The sequence below is a fragment of the Coregonus lavaretus genome (genome assembly GCF_964263955.1).
Source record: "Coregonus lavaretus genome assembly, chromosome: 37".
NCBI classification, from domain to species: Eukaryota; Metazoa; Chordata; class Actinopteri; order Salmoniformes; family Salmonidae; genus Coregonus; species Coregonus lavaretus.
Window position 1 is genome coordinate 9,657,346 of NC_140024.1, and position 16,955 is coordinate 9,674,300.

A 16,955-nucleotide genomic window follows, 5' to 3' on the forward strand; every position below is an offset into this window, starting at 1 on the left:
CCAGGGTGTGCAGTGTGTGTGAAGGGAGGTGGGGGAGGCAGTCGCTCTGCTAAAGCCGACTGGATAAAATGTTCAGCCTGTTAATTGAGAACAGTTTGCTTCCGTGACAAACAACTGCTACACAACCGAGCAATGAGAGCTCTCTCCCTCCTGCAATGGAACTGAGTTCTCACTCAAAGTACCCTTCACAGCAGCTTATATCCCATAGCTCTCATACCCATACACAAATTATGTATTGTACCTCATTCTCTCTAGACACTGTTAATGCAATATACTGTCACACCCTGATCTGTTTCACATGTCTTGTGCTTGTCTCCACCCCCTCCAGGTGTTGCCCATTTTCCCTCATTATCTCCTGTGCATTTATACCTGTGTTTTCTGTTTGTCTGTTGCCAGTTCGTCTTGTCTCGTCAAGTTTACCAGCATGTTTTTTCCCGTACTCCTGTTTGGTCTAGTCCCTGTTTTCTAGTTCTTCCGGTTTTGACCATTCTGCCTGTCCTGACCCTGAGCCTGCCTGCCTTTCTGTACCTTTCTTACACTGCCCTGGATTACTGACCTCTGCCTGCCCTGACCCTGAGCCTGCCTGCCTTTCTGTACCTTTCTTACACTGCCCTGGATTACTGACCTCTGCCTGCCCTGACCCTGAGCCTGCCTGCCATTCTGTACCTTTCTTACACTGCCCTGGATTACTGACCTCTGCCTGCCCTGACCCTGAGCCTGCCTGCCATTCTGCACCTTACTGACACTACCCTGGATTACGGACCTCTGCCTGCCCTTGACCTGTCGTTTGCCTGCCCCCTGTTTTGTAAATAAACATCTGTGATCCGAACTGTCTCCATCTGGGTCTTATCCCGAGTTCTGATATATACAGTATACAAAAAAAGTGGGTGTTAATAAGTTAGCAGTTGTAATATATGTTGATTTCCCATAATCTGTAGCCAAACCCTGTGCATACTATTGCTAGTCATAATAATCTACACTTAGCCACAGAAGAAGATATCTGAAAGTGACAGTGTCTTTCTAATCATCTTCAACATTTCAATGGCATCATTTAGTAAACCTTGAATCCACTTTGATGTGGATGTCTTATTCTACTTCTGCTTTGATTAAAACAATTAAAATACGTTGGTTGTGTTTTGTTCTGCCAACTGCAATTGTTTGCCATTGTGTTCTCCAGACTGCAGAACAGACTGCTGTTAGATGCCTTTGTATGCATATGTTTTACTACACATACAATTGAACTGAAATTGATGTATCATGTTGTGTTGTCTCCAACAATAGAGTTAATTTGTTTTATAGATGCCAAAACAGACCTGACAAATTCTGGGCATTGCTTGACAGAAACTCGGCTGACGTTTCGAAGTCTGAAGTCTGTACTATAACTACATGTCTCCGGTTGTTGTTTATCAATTTTTCTCTGTCCAAATGACAAGCTTTTCAGGCAGGACTCCAACTGTTCTGAGCAATAGGCCAGTCCAATATCCTTGTGGTTGTTGATGGACAGATAATACAGCACTGCTTATGAGAGCCCACAACTTGTCTAACAGGAAAGATGATGGGAAATTGCTGCCACGTTGCCTTGGAGTTATTTTTAGTGCTCAATTAAATAGGCCGCATGATAGGTTTTGTATTGCCAGCTATTAGATAATTGTAGAAACATAGCTACTGTTAAGTGTTGGTCAACTTGTTTCTAGGCCTGTGAGCAGATTTATATCCCTGAAGTTTGAAAGATGAGCAGAAACTACTTATTATTATGTCAGTAAATCCTGTAGTTATGACATGTCATCAAATCCAATGATCTGGATTTATAGGGATTAAAATATACATTTTATTGCATTAAAGTGGTGGGATCAGCTGCCTTCATAAAATGCAATTAGCCTGAATAGCATCTGGGTAAATATGTTTCTCTTGACCAACGATAAAAAATGTGATGTATTGCTAAATGCCTGGATTTAGCATCCGAGGGAACGCCTTTTATCCTGACCGTTTATTATGTCCTGGAGAATGAATATGGTGCATGTTCACAAACTGTCACAATCGTCGGATATAGAGGACCAAGGCGCTGTCACGCTCTGGCTCCGGGACTTTGTATGTTGAGCCAGGGTGTGTTCGTTTCGTTGTGTTCTGTTTGGTTGGGTTGTCTATTTGGTTGTGTTTCCTTGTTTGGTCAAATGACTCCCAATCGGAGGTAACGAGTGTCAGCTGTCGGCTCGTTATCTCTGATTGGGAGCCATATTTAAACTGTGTGTTTTCACCTTGGGGTTGTGGGTTTTTGTTCCTGTACAGTCATTGTCACTGTGGACTTCTCGTATCGTCATTTGTTTTGTGGTTTTCGTGTTGCACTTTAATTAAATAAAGTCATGTTCGCTCAACGCGCTGCGCTTTGGTCCACTCCCTCATTAGACGATCGTGACAGAAAAACCCACCGTAAAAGGACCAAGCAGCGTGTCCAGGAGCAAGGAGGCTGGACATGGGAGGAAGCGCCGGGTAAGGAGATCGAGAGGCTGGCGATGGCCCAGGTGGGCAAATCGTGGTCCTGGGAGGACATGCTCGGGGGCAAGGGACCTTGGGGTCAGCAGGGCCATCGTCGGACGGACGAGAGGCAACCCCAAAAAAAATTTGGGGGGGGGCACATGGCTTGGGCGGCTGGGCAGCAGGAGGCTGCCACAGGGCAATTCGGAGAGGAGGCCACCGGGTTTTGGGGGCCAGAAGGCAGGTTGGCTCGGCCGGGATGGAGAGCGGAACCAACTTCCCGTACTCAGGCATGGCAGCATGGGACGGGGCAGGTTCCGCGGTATGCGGAGCAGCGTACGGTGCCACGAGTGGTCCGGCACAGTCCTGTACGTCCTGTGCGAGCACCCCGCACGTGTCGTGCGAAGGGGGGTATGCAGCCAGGACGGAGTGTGCCGGCTCAACGCTCGTGGTCTCCTATGCCTCTCCGCGGTCCCGGATATCCTGCTCCAGTATCACGTGCTGTCATGTCGGTACGGGTACACAGCCCTGTACGTCCTGTGCGGATGCCTCACACAGAGTGTGTGAAGGTAGGCATTCAGCCGGGACGGGTTGTGGCCGCTCTTCATTCCAGGTCTCCTATCCGTCTCCACAGTCCGGTGAGGCCTGTCCCTGCTCCACGCACTAAGTTAATGGTGCGCGTTGCCAGCCCAGCCCGGCCTGCCCTGCTCTACGCACAAAGCCTACGGTGTGCGTCGCCAGCCCAGCCCGGCCTGTTCCTGCTCCACGCACAAAACCTACGGTGTGCGTCGCCAGCCCAGCCCGGCCTGTTCCTGCTCTACGCACAAAGCCTACGGGGTGCGTCGCCAGCCCAGCCCGGCCTGTCCCTGCTCTACGCACAAAGCCTACGGTGTGCGTCGCCAGCCCAGCCCGGCCTGTTCCTGCCCCACGCACAAAACCTACGGTGTGCGTCGCCAGCCCAGCCCGGCCTGTTCCTGCTCTACGCACAAAGCCTACGGGGTGCGTCGCCAGCCCAGCCCGGCCTGTTCCTGCTCCACGCACAGAACCTACGGTGTGCGTCGTCAGCCCAGCCCGGCCTGTTCCTGCTCCACGCACAGAGCCTACGGTGTGCGTCGCCAGCCCAGCCCGGCCTGTTCCTGCTCCACGCACAGAGCCTACGGTGTGCGTCGCCAGCCCAGCCCGGCCTGTTCCTGCTACTCGCACCAAGCCAAGGGTGCGAGTCGTCAGCCGGATCCAGCCTGTTCCTGCTACTCGCACCAAGCCAAGGGTGCGAGTCGTCAGCCTGGTTCAGCCCGTTCCTGCTACTCGCACCAAGCCAGGGGTACGAGTCGTCGGCCTGGTACAGCCCGTTCCTGCTACTCGCACCAAGCCAAGGGTGCGAGTCGTCAGCCTGGTTCAGCCCGTTCCTGCTACTCGCACCAAGCCAAGGGTGCGAGTCGTCAGCCTGGTTCAGCTCGTCCCTGCTACTCGCACCAAGCCAGGGAGGCGAGTCGTCAGCCTGGTGAGGCCCGTTCCGAATCCACGCATCAAGCCTAGGGTGCGTATCGTCGGCCAGGTCCGGTCCGTTCCTGCCTCACGCGCCAAGCCAGGGGTGCGCGCCGTCAGTCCAGATCCTACCAGCTGGGTCAGATCGGACCGGGGGCGCTACGGGGGGATTGAAGAAGGGTGGTGGTCAAGCCCGGAGCCGGAGCCGCCTCCGAGGAGTAATGCCCACCCAGCCCTCCCCTGTTTGGGGTTTTTGAGGCGCGGTCGCAGTCCGCGCCTTTAGGGGGGGGTACTGTCACGCTCTGGCTCCGGGACTTTGTATGTTGAGCCAGGGTGTGTTCGTTTCGTTGTGTTCTGTTTGGTTGGGTTGTCTATTTGGTTGTGTTTCCTTGTTTGGTCAAATGACTCCCAATCGGAGGTAACGAGTGTCAGCTGTCGGCTCGTTATCTCTGATTGGGAGCCATATTTAAACTGTGTGTTTTCACCTTGGGGTTGTGGGTTTTTGTTCCTGTACAGTCATTGTCACTGTGGACTTCTCGTATCGTCATTTGTTTTGTGGTTTTCGTGTTGCACTTTAATTAAATAAAGTCATGTTCGCTCAACGCGCTGCGCTTTGGTCCACTCCCTCATTAGACGATCGTGACAGGCGCAGCGTGGAAGGTGAACATACTTATTTATTAAATGATACACGAACAAAAGAACAAATCGATACGTGACGTCCACAGGTGCAAAACACAAACCAACACGGAACAAGATCCCACAAACACTGTGGGAAAACCACCTGACTAAATATGGTTCCCAATCAGAGACAACCAGCAACAGCTGATACTCGTTGCCTCTGATTGAGAACCACTCTGGCCAACATAGATATACAAAAACTAGACTAGACACAACGAGCACAAAACATAAACTCTACACACCCTGGCTCAACTTAAAAGAGTCCCTAGAGCCAGGGCGTGACAGTACCCCCCCCCTAAAGGCGCGGAATGCGACCGCGCCTAAACATCACTGAACAGGGGAGGGCTGGGTGGGCATTCCTCCTCGGAGGCGGTTCCGGCTCCGGGCTTGACCACCACCCTCTACTAACCCCCCCGTAGTGCCCCTGGTCTGGTCTAGCCCCACTGGCTGGAGCTGGACTGGACTTCGGTGGAGCGGATTGCTCAGGTTCCGGTGTGGAGCAGCTGACCGGTCCCTGACCAGGCACCGGTGAAACGGGCACGGGCTGGCGAAGCGCACCACAGGTTTGGTGCGGGGAGCAGGAACAGACCGGGTCGGGCTGGCGACGCGCACCACTAGCTTGGTGCTGGGAGCAGGAACAGGCCGGACCGGGCTGGCGATGCGCACCACAGGTTTGGTGCGGGGAGCAGGAACGGGCCGGGCCGGGCTGGCAACGCGCACCATTGGCTTGGTGCGGGGAGCAGGAACAGGCCGGGCCGGGCTGGCGACGCGTACCATAGGCTTGGCGCGATGGACAGGAACAGGCCGGACCGTACTGGGAACACACACCACTGGCCTTACACAGGGATCAGGAACGGGCCGGACCGGACTGGCAACACACTTCAGTACCTCTCGCCGTGCCTCTACATTTTCCTTCCCTCTATACACCAATGGTTCCCGTAACCCGGTGGCCTTCTCTCCTCGTCCACCAACTCGCCCCTTATCTGCCTCCAGTGGCCCCGTCGTCCCTGCCATGTGCCCCCCCCTAAAAATGTATTGGGGGTGCCCCTCGCCTGTCCGACGACTGCCCGGTTGGCGCCGCTTCTCCTCTCCTGCCTGGGCACGCTGCTTGGTCCTGTATTGGTGGGATCTTCTGTCACGATCGTCGGATATAGAGGACCAAGGCGCAACGTGGAAGGTGAACATACTTATTTATTAAATGATACACGAACAAAACAACAAATCGATACGTGACGTCCACAGGTACAAACCAACACGGAACAAGATCCCACAAACACTGTGGGAAAACCACCTGACTAAATATGGTTCCCAATCAGAGACAACCAGCAACAGCTGATACTCGTTGCCTCTGATTGAGAACCACTCTGGCCAACATAGATATACAAAAACTAGACTAGACACAACGAGCACAAAACATAAACTCTACACACCCTGGCTCAACTTAAAAGAGTCCCTAGAGCCAGGGCGTGACACAAACTTGGTTGTTTGTAGGATTTTTAATGAATTTATTTGCAAATTATGGTGGGAAATAAGTATTTGGTCACCTACAAACAAGCAAGATTTCTGGGTCTCACAGACCTGTAACTTCTTCTTTAAGAGGCTCCTCTGTCCTCCACTCGTTACCTGTATTAATGGCACCTGTTTGAACTTGTTATCAGTATAAAAGACACCTGTCCACAACCTCAAACAGTCACACTCCAAACTCCACTATGGCCAAGACCAAAGAGCTGTCAAAGGACACCAGAAACAAAATTGTAGACCTGCACCAGGCTGGGAAGACTGAATCTGCAATAGGTAAGCAGCTTGGTTTGAAGAAATCAACTGTGGGAGCAATTATTAGGAAATGGAAGACATACAAGACATATTACATTTACATTTACATTTTAGTCATTTAGCAGACGCTCTTATCCAGAGCGACTTACAGGAGCAATTAGGGTTAAGTGCCTTGCTCAAGGGCACATTAACGTCATTTAGCAGACGCTCTTAGCCAGAGCGACTCACAAATTGGTGCGTTCACCCTATAGCCAGTGGGATAACCACTTTACAATTTGGGGGGGGGGGTTAGAAGGAACACTTTATCCTATCCCAGGTATTCCTTAAAGAGGTGGGGTTTCAAATGTCTCCGGAAGGTGGTGAGTGACTCCGCTGTCCTGGCGTCGTGAGGGAGCTTGTTCCACCATTGGGGTGCCAGAGCAGCGAACAGTTTTGACTGGGCTGAGCGGGAGCTATGCTTCCGCAGAGGAAGGGGAGCCAGCAGGCCAGAGGTGGATGAACGCAATGCCCTCGTTTGGGTGTAGGGACTGATCAGAGCCTGAAGGTACAGAGGTGCCGTTCCCCTCACTGCTCCATAGGCAAGCACCATGGTCTTGTAGCGGATGCGAGCTTCAACTGGAAGCCAGTGGAGTGTGCGGAGGAGGGGGGTGACGTGAGAGAACTTGGGAAGGTTGAACACCAGACGGGCTGCGGCATTCTGGATGAGTTGTAGGGGTTTAATGGCACAGGCAGGGAGGCCAGCCAACAGCGAGTTGCAGTAGTCCAGACGGGAGATGACAAGTGCCTGGATTAGGACCTGTGCCGCTTCCTGTGTAAGGCAGGGTCGTACTCTCCGAATGTTGTAGAGCATGAACCTGCAGGAGCGGGTCACCGCCTTGATGTTGGCGGAGAACGACAGGGTGTTGTCCAGGGTCACGCCTAGGCTCTTCGCACTCTGGGAGGAGGACACAGTGGAGTTGTCAACCGTGATGGCGAGATCATGGAACGGGCAGTCCTTCCCCGGGAGGAAGAGCAGCTCCGTCTTGCCAGGGTTCAGCTTGAGGTGGTGATCCGTCATCCATACTGATATGTCTGCCAGACATGCAGAGATGCGATTCGCCACCTGGTTATCAGAAGGGGGAAAGGAGAAGATTAGTTGTGTATCGTCAGCGTAGCAATGATAGGAAAGGCCATGTGAGGATATGACAGAGCCAAGTGACTTGGTGTATAGGGAGAAAAGGAGAGGGCCTAGAACTGAGCCCTGGGGGACACCAGTGGTGAGAGCACGTGGTGCGGAGACAGCTTCTCGCCACGCCACTTGGTAGGAGCGACCGGTCAGGTAGGACCACTGATAATCTCCCTCGATCTGGGGCTCCACGCAAGATCTCACCCCGTGGGGTCAAAATGATCACCAGAACGGTGAGCAGAAATCCCAGAACCACACTGGGGGACCTAGTGAATGACCTGCAGAGAGCTGGGACCAAAGTAACAAAGCCTACCATCAGTAACACACTACGCCGCCAGGGACTCAAATCCTGCAGTGCCAGACGTGTCCCCCTGCTTAAGCCAGTACATGTCCAGGCCCGTCTGAAGTTTGCTAGAGTGCATTTGGATGATCCAGAAGAGGACTGGGAGAATGTCATATGGTCAGATGAAACCAAAATAGAACTTTTTGTTAAAAACTCAACTCGTCGTGTTTGGAGGACAAAGAATGCTGTATTGCATCCAAAGAACATCATACCTACTGTGAAGCATGGGGGTGGAAACATCATGCTTTGGGGCTGTTTTTCTGCAAAGGGACCAGGACGACTGATCCGTGTAAAGGAAAGAATGAATGGGGCCATGTATCGTGAGATTTTGAGTGAAAACCTCCTTCCATCAGCAAGGGCATTGAAGATTAAACGTGGCTGGGTCTTTCAGCATGACAATGATCCCAAACACACCGCCCGGGCAACGAAGGAGTGGCTTCGTAAGAAGCATTTCAAGGTCCTGGAGTGGCCTAGCCAGTCTCCAGATCTCAACCCCATAGAAAATCTTTGGAGGGAGTTGAAAGTCTGTGATGCCCAGCGACAGCCCCAAAACATCACTGCTCTAGAGGAGATCTGCATGGAGGAATGGGCCAAAATACCAGCAACAGTGTGTGAAAACCTTGTGAAGATTTACAGAAAACGTTTGACCTGTGTCATTGCCAACAAAGGGTATATAACAAAGTATTGAGAAACTTTTGTTATTGACCAAATACTTATTTTCCACCATAATTTGCAACTAAATTCATAACAAATCCTACAATGTGATTTTCTGGAATTATTTTTCTCATTTTGTCTGTCATAGTTGACGTGTACCTATGATGAAAATTACAGGCCTCTCTCATCTTTTTAAGTGGGAGAACTTGCACAATTGGTGGCTGACTAAGTACATTTTTCCACCACTGTATATACACAGTTGAAGTTGGAAGTTTACATACACCTTAGCCAAATCCATTTAAACTCAGTTTTTCACAATTCCTGACATTTAATCCTAGTAAAAATTCCCTGTCTTAGGTCAGTTAGGATCACCACTTTATTTTGAGAATGTGAAATGTCAGAATAATAGTAGAGAGAATGATTTATTTCAGCTTTTATTTATTTCACCACATTCCCAGTGGGTCAGAAGTTTACATACACTCAATTAGTATTTGGTAGCATTGCCTTTAAATTGTTTAACTTGGGTCAAACGTTTTGGGTAGCCTTCCACAAGCTGAATTTTGGCCTATTCCTCCTGACAGAGCTGGTGTAACTGAATCAGGTTGTAGGCCTCCTTGCTCGCACACACTTTTTCAGTTCTGCCCACACATTTTCTATAGGATTGAGGTCAGGGCTTTGTGATGGCCACTCCAATACCTAGACTTTGTTGTCCTTAAGCCATTTTGATACAACTTTGGAAGTATGCTTGGGGTCATTGTCCATTTGGAAGACCCATTTACGACCAAGCTTTAACTTTCTGACTGATGTCTTGAGATGTTGCTTCAATATATCCACATCATTTTCCTTCCTCATGATGCCATCTATTTTGTGAAGTGCACCAGTCCCTCCTGCAGCAAAGCACCCCCACAGCATGATGCTGCCACCCCCGTGCTTCACGGTTGGGATGGTGTTCTTCGGCTTGCAAGTCCCCCTTTTTCCTCCAAACATAACGATGGTCATTATGGCCAAACAGTTCTATTTTTGTTTCATCAGACCAGAGGACATTTCTCCAAAAAGTACGATCTTTGTCCCCATGTGCAGTTGCAAACCGTAGTCTGGCTTTTTTATGGCGGTTTTGGATAGTGGCTTCTTCTTTGCTGACTCAAATGATTGACTCAAATGATGTCAATTAGCCTATCAGAAGCTTCTAAAGCCATGGCATCATTTTCTGGAATTTTCCAAGCTGTTTAAAGGCACAGTCAACTTAGTGTATGTAAACTTCTGACCCACTGGAATTGTGATACAGTGAATTATAAGTGAAATAATCTGTCTGTAATCAATTGTTGGAAAAATGACTTGTGTCATGCACAAAGTAGATGTCCTAACCGACTTGCCAAAACTATAGTTTGTTAACAAGAAATTTGTGGAGTGGTTGAAAAATGAGTTTTAATGACTCCAACCTAAGTGTATGTAAACTTCAGACTTCAACTGTACATATACAAAGTATTGCCAATAGAAAACAGGTCAAACAAAATGAAGTGCAGCTAGTTTGCATTCTTTCCAGCTTCAGTTTGAAGTGATTGTGTTAGCTTTGTTGTTGGCTAGCTCCTCTGAACAACAGTGTCCTGATGAGAGAGCACATCTTCTATGCCAGCGAAATCGTGCATCATTAGCTCATTGTTATGGATGTATCCAAATAAATGTCACTAGAAAACAGCTTAAACAAACGCAAATGCAGCTACTTTGCTGCACTGTTTGACGTGACTGTAAATGAGCCATAGTTGACTAGCTAGCAAGCAAGGGATAAGAACATTGCCAGCCAGTATGACAATGGAACATTTAGAACGAACGACTGGGTCGCGTCCATAGTTACAGAACCAAAAGACTGAGCGACTGGGTCGCATGTCTGGCAACCGAACCGATAGAACGAACGACCAGCCGGCTTGGATAGCAACCTTAGATTTGTGTCGGGACTATATCTTGTGCAAGGATGAACTAGAAGATGAAAATTAATTTATTGGCACGGTTTGCCGGGCCTCTGCTTCGTCTCAGACCTAACAACACCGATGCCAATATATCCCCCAAACACCGGCTTCTCGGGCATTATCACTTAAATGAAAACCATAAACACTCAGAATTCCATTCATTCATCAGAAAGAGCAAGATGGAATGTTCTGTTTCTGTATCTTCTAGCACAATGAGAGCAGCACAGTGAGAGCATTTCATGCAGACCATTCATAACCATTCATTTCTCATGTATATCTAGTGCAGTCGTAACTCCTAACGATTGCAGAACACACATTCATTCGTGGTGCAACAACCAGCTAAACCCGTCCTGGACTCTATCTCGGGAACAGTCAGGCTAACTGTCCCTGAATTCCGTCCAATTTCCCAGCATGCCACTCCACGACAAGCAAACTCATCAGTGATAATTATACAGCCCAGCACTCAGCCTCTTCAAATAAAACAGCCAGGGCCATTTTGGAGATGCTCCAACAGGGGCTGGGAATGTGCAGACAGGGACCTATAGCCAGAAGAAAACCGCTGATGAAGGCGTATCAGACACTTAAATTGTAATCATTGTCTTCATCCAAGGATCCTCTGATTATTTACAGGGAAAATCACAATTGTTAAATGTCTCAACACTATCCCTGCTTTCAGCAGAACTGCCATAGACTGTACAAGATAACTGCAACACATAAAATATGCTGTAATGGAAAATAAATCCACAAGATGGCGACTGTGGGCTTTGTAGAATTCCAGTGCAGTATCTCATAATAATACTGCATGTCTGAAGTATTCATTTGTTTATCACCCTCTCTACAGTACTAAAAACAGAGTATTTATGCATCTTGTAAAAAAACACAGCTAATGGTGTGGGACTGTAAACTGTATTGATTCATGTTGAGAATCATGCCAAGCAGAGATTAGTAATAACCACAGGGGTCCAACAATTATACTCCTTTAAATATGGCCACACACTTAAAAGAGGCCTATTTCACAAAGACATGATGGACAGCTCGCAAAGTAACCTTGGTTATTTTAAAAGGAAGTAACTAACTTCCCCACACCTCCCATGTCTTTTTTTCATTCTTCCTTTTCCAGTGTGCATATTGAACTTATTTTCATGTGTGCAAGAACAAGGGAGATTGTTTCCTTCTTGTAATGTCAGGGGGGTGGGATGATGCAACAAAGAAAATCACTTAGACGAGACAGACACTCTGTGCAGCAGTTTAATCAGATCCCCTCAATGGGATTAGGGCCCAATTTAATCTGGAATAAAAGCGATAAACAGGTCTGAAGGTGTGGAGACTGGAAAGTGTGGGGAGAAATGGCTTTAGCCAAGCAATCAAGAGATGAGAAAAGATAAAGGGATTAAATATCTCATGATAATCTTCCACTTTGCATGGCCGGCATGGGTTTTTAGTTGTTTTTATTTTTCATTTCTAATGTCGATACTGTTGTTGATAGGGAAGGAATGAAAGAGGTAGTGCTAATGAAAGACGTAGTCTGATTAGAGGAAAACATCACGCCATAACATCATAATACCTACAGTGCCTTCAGAAAGTATTCACACCCCTTGACTTTTTCCACATTTGGCTGTGTTACAGCCTGAATTTAAAATGGATTACATTGAGATTCGTTTGTCACTGGCCTACACACAATACCCCATAATGTCAAAGCGGAATTATGTTTTTTGAAATGTTTACAACTTAATTAAATGTCAATGAGTCAATAAGTATTCAACCCCTTTGTTATGGCAAGCCTAAATAAGTTCAGGACAAAAGATTTGCTTAACAAGTCACATAATAGATTGCATGGACTCACTCTATGTGCAGTAGTCATTTTTAATGAGTAGCTTATCTCTGTACCCCACACATAAAATTATCTGTAAGGTCCCTCAGTCGAGCAGTGAATTTCAAACACAGATTCAACCACAAAGACCAGGGAGGTTTTCATTGGGAGAAAAAAAAAGAAGCAGACACTGAATATCCCTTTGAGCATGGTGAAGTTATTAATTAATAATATGCCATTTAGCAGACGCTTTTATCCAAAGCGACTTACAGTCATGTGTGCATACATTTTTACGTATGGGTGGTCCTGGGGATCGAACCCACTACCCTGGCGTTACAAGCGCCGTGCTCTACCAATTGAGCTACAGAGGACCACATTACACTTTGGATGGTGTATCAATACATCCAGTCACTACAAAGATGCAGGCATCCTTCCTAACTCAGTTGCCGGAGAGGAAGGAAACCGCTCAGGGATTTCACCATGAGGCCATTGTTGACTTTAAAACAGTTACAGAGTTTAATGGCTGTAATAGAAGAAAACTGAGGATGGATCAACAAACATTGTAGTTCTCCACAATACTAACCTAACTGAAAGAGTGAACAGAAGTAAGCCTGTACAGAATAAAAAATATTGCAAAACATGTATCCTGTTTGCAACAAGGCACTAAAGTAATACTGCAAAAAACTGTGGCAAAGCAATCACTTTTTTTCCTGAATAAAAAGTGTTATCTTTGGGGCAAATCCAATATAACACATTACTGAGTACCTCTCCATATTTTCAAGCATAATGGTGGCTGCATCATGTTATGGGTATGCTTGTAAACGTTAAGGACTGGGGAGTATTTCAGGATAAAAAAAGAAACGGAATGGAGGTAAGCACAAGCAAAATCCTAGAGGAAAACCTGGTTCAGTCTGCTTTCCACCAGACACTAGTAGATGAATTCACCTTTCAGCAGGACAATAACCTAAAACACAAGGCCAAATCTACACTGGAGTTGCTTACCAAGAAGACAATGGATGTTCCTGAGTGGCCGAGTTACAGTTTTGACTTAAATCTACTTGAAATCTATGGCAAGACCTGAAAATGGTTGTCTAGCAATGATCAACAACCAATTTGACAGAGCTTGAAGAATTTTGAAAAGTATAATGAGCAAATGTTGGAAAGTCCTTAAAGACTTACCCAGAAAGACTCACAGCTGTAATCGCTGCCAAAGGTGCTTCTACAAAGTATTGACTCAGGGTTGTGTAAATTAGATATTTCTATATTTAATTTTCAATACATTTGCAAAAATGTCTAAAAACATGTTTTCACTTTGTCATTATGGGGTATTGTGTGTAGATGAGTGATTTAAAAAAAATATTTAATCCATTTTGAATTCAGGCTGTAACACAGCAAAATATGGAATAGGTCAATGGTTATGAATACTTTCTGAAGGCACTGTATATCACGCTATTCCTCTAAGCCTCTACTGACTCCCATTTAGTCTTGGGGTACTGTACTGTCCACCTATTCACTTAACAAAGGTTCCCTTTCATAAACGAGCAATGGGTCAATGAACCAGCATCATATTTTGAGGTGTGCAACGAGGCATCTTTCATTTCCTGTTTCTGTTTCACTCCTAATGACCTCAGCGTGTTGGGAAGGCTAGAAGATATGACCTCAGGTCTGCTGTGGCCTCCGAAGTCCGACCACGTATTCACCAGGGAGCCAGGGGCCCTTCACGCTTGATTAATATGTGGAGCATATATACATGTAATATGTGTGGCAGACTAAACAGTACCCCCATTGCTATTTTTACTGATTAGCGCTCATTAATAAGACTATTAATTCCACCCCCTAAAAAGAACAGCCCTTTCTTTGAGCAAGCCACACAACTCCAGTCCACAGGAGGAGAAGGAGGTCGTTCCTGCCACAGTCAGACTGATACATACCAGGTAATTCGTAATAATCTTTTACTGACTTCCATGGGGTTTTTGTTACATATTTTAATTGACAAATGTGTTAAGTTATTGATGTGCTTCTGACGCTCTTCCTCGAGCTCAGTTTCTCAGACACAACTTTATGCCTGAAATCGGGGACACAATGAGGCAGAGCGAGTGTGTTTAATGTTATTCTTATGTTTGGCATTCATTATGCATGAGTTTGTGTTTTGCATGGCTGTAACTTCATGGTGAGTGGATAAATTGGAATGGAGTGCCACTCTCTTTCTTTCTTTCTCTCACTCTGTATTTATCCCCCCCCCCCTCTCTGAGGGTAATCTGTTACCAACCCTGAGAGGGACAAACAAAAATGATTCATTATCCTCTCAAATAGCTTTTATCTCCTAGGCAGAACCATTTGATTATTTTCTATCAATGAGCTTTGCTATCGGCACGGCATCTTTGTGGATGCAAAATAAGTCTTATTGTGCCATTAAAAATCCACTAAAACAACTCCCTCTCTCAGGCAGAAACCAATGGGAGACAAGAGCTTTTCAATGTCTAGAAATAGGAAAACAATGACGTTTATATGCAGGATTAATTAGGTATATTTATAGAGATAATCCACAATCAGTAGGAGTTTGGTTTATTTATTAATCATGCTTCAATTAAGACTGCGGCCTGCGGTGACTGACAAATGGCTTGGGTATCCTGCCTCTGTGCATGGCTGTGTCTGATAAGTCACTAACAGCCAGCTCAACCTTTTTTCCCCCAAGCTTTCGGGGACATTCACAGAAATATCAGCTCTCGTGATGTTTCTGTTTGTATTTTCTCTTTCATTCTCTCTCCGTGCCCTATTGTGGCGGCTCATGTGGCATATAATAAACAAAAACATTAGCCCTTTGCCTTGAGTCAAATGTAGAAAGGGTTAAAGTGTGGCTTTGGTTTAGGGCTAGGCAAAAGCATTACAGCTTCTAAATCCATACATCCAAAAATCCACTTAAGAGGCACACATTTCCTCTTCAATTACCAGGGTCCAAATTCTTTTTTTCCGCCTGGAAATATTGGTTAGAAAATGTAGGCTACAATGCTAAAGGGGATCAAAATCCGACACAAATCATTTTCCCGTTATCAGTCTTTGGATGTCCCCTCTAATAACAGGTTTAAAAGTATTTTATATGTATACCTTGGATGATCCCAACCTTCTATAAACAACAAGGGAATCCATCCTGGTCAAATGACTCCCCTGAACACGCCAGATATACCAGCTGCTGTTGTGTCGCTATAGGATCAAAGAGCTCTCCAAACCTAACTTTTTTTAAAGCTGATTAAAACAAACTGTAGTGACCCTTTCAATATTGATTCAATCTTCTTTAATTGTCTGATAATCCCATTGCTTGTTATATCATCCTTACATGAGTGGCCATCATTTCAATTTTACAAGCCATTTCAAAGCAGATGGAATCAAAATAAATAACATTGTCAATAACCTGTTAAGGAACACTATGGAAATCATTTGTACTATTGAATATTTACATTGAATATGAACGAGATTGGAGAGGTGATAATCTGATATTGAAATGTCTGATTGATTAACTGCCAAGCCACTTCATTTTGCCAGGTAATAATAAAGATAGGTACTTGTGGGAGACTTTTGTATCGGATAAGAGGATTCAAACAGATTGTAATGTAGAGGTAACTTTTGACCAGCAGTGGAGGAATATTGTTGTTGTGCTAGGTCAATCCCACTTCCTCCTATTGAAACAGTAGCTACATTCCCCCTTTAAAACCTTTAACCCTTATCTTCCTGTTGAGAAAATGGAAATCCCTTGGACGGCGCACAGCTGGCCAGCTGAGAACTTTTGTTCCCGCAGATACAGAGGCGATTATGCCAGTGACAGAGAGATTGTGACACAGTATGTGTCCGTCAGTGTTTGTCTATGATGGAAAAATTTAGGCTTACGTGTTTTTGTCTGCATTTGTCTGTGACTGAGTCTGTGAGAGTGTGCGTGTGAGCGCCTGAGTGTACGCATCAGTGTGCAATTAGACAGCAAACGAGCGAAATGCATATACTTCCCACAATAGACAAACATAGCCTACGCTGATAACCAAAGAGTTATGTTGCATCTTTGTTTCTTTTCCCAATCAGAAATAAAAGGCCGGCTTTGTGGGCTGCCCAGCCCATTGGCCATAGAGGTTATGTTGTAGTAATCAACTGCTAGAGTGCAAATCTGCTCCCTGATTAAACATAGAGAGCAGATAAACCGTTCCCAATTGCGGCCGCTTCCAGAAGGTTGAAACACAGGACATGAGCTCCCGATTAGTTTGGTTTTGGGAGGAAGCCGAGGCTTGACACTACGGAAATGACTGTGAGGGCTGGAGCTCCTTGATTAGGACTGAGCAGATTAGATTACCAGAACCACTGATTTTCAAAATGTGTAATAAGACAATGAGAGGTCTTTGTAGTGAAGCTAGCTATCACCTCTGATGTGAGGACAGGGAAGTGAGTCAGGGCATACATTATACAGTACGGCCCTATGCATCATGGGAGTTTGGACGTCATGAGTTAAAGGCAGATGTGTGACTAACTACCCCAACTATTCTATACTGACTATTCCTTTTTTTACAAAGTCTTCATCAAGGGTAGATACAAAGTCGTAAAGTCGCACTCCGAATAATGTATGATTTCTCC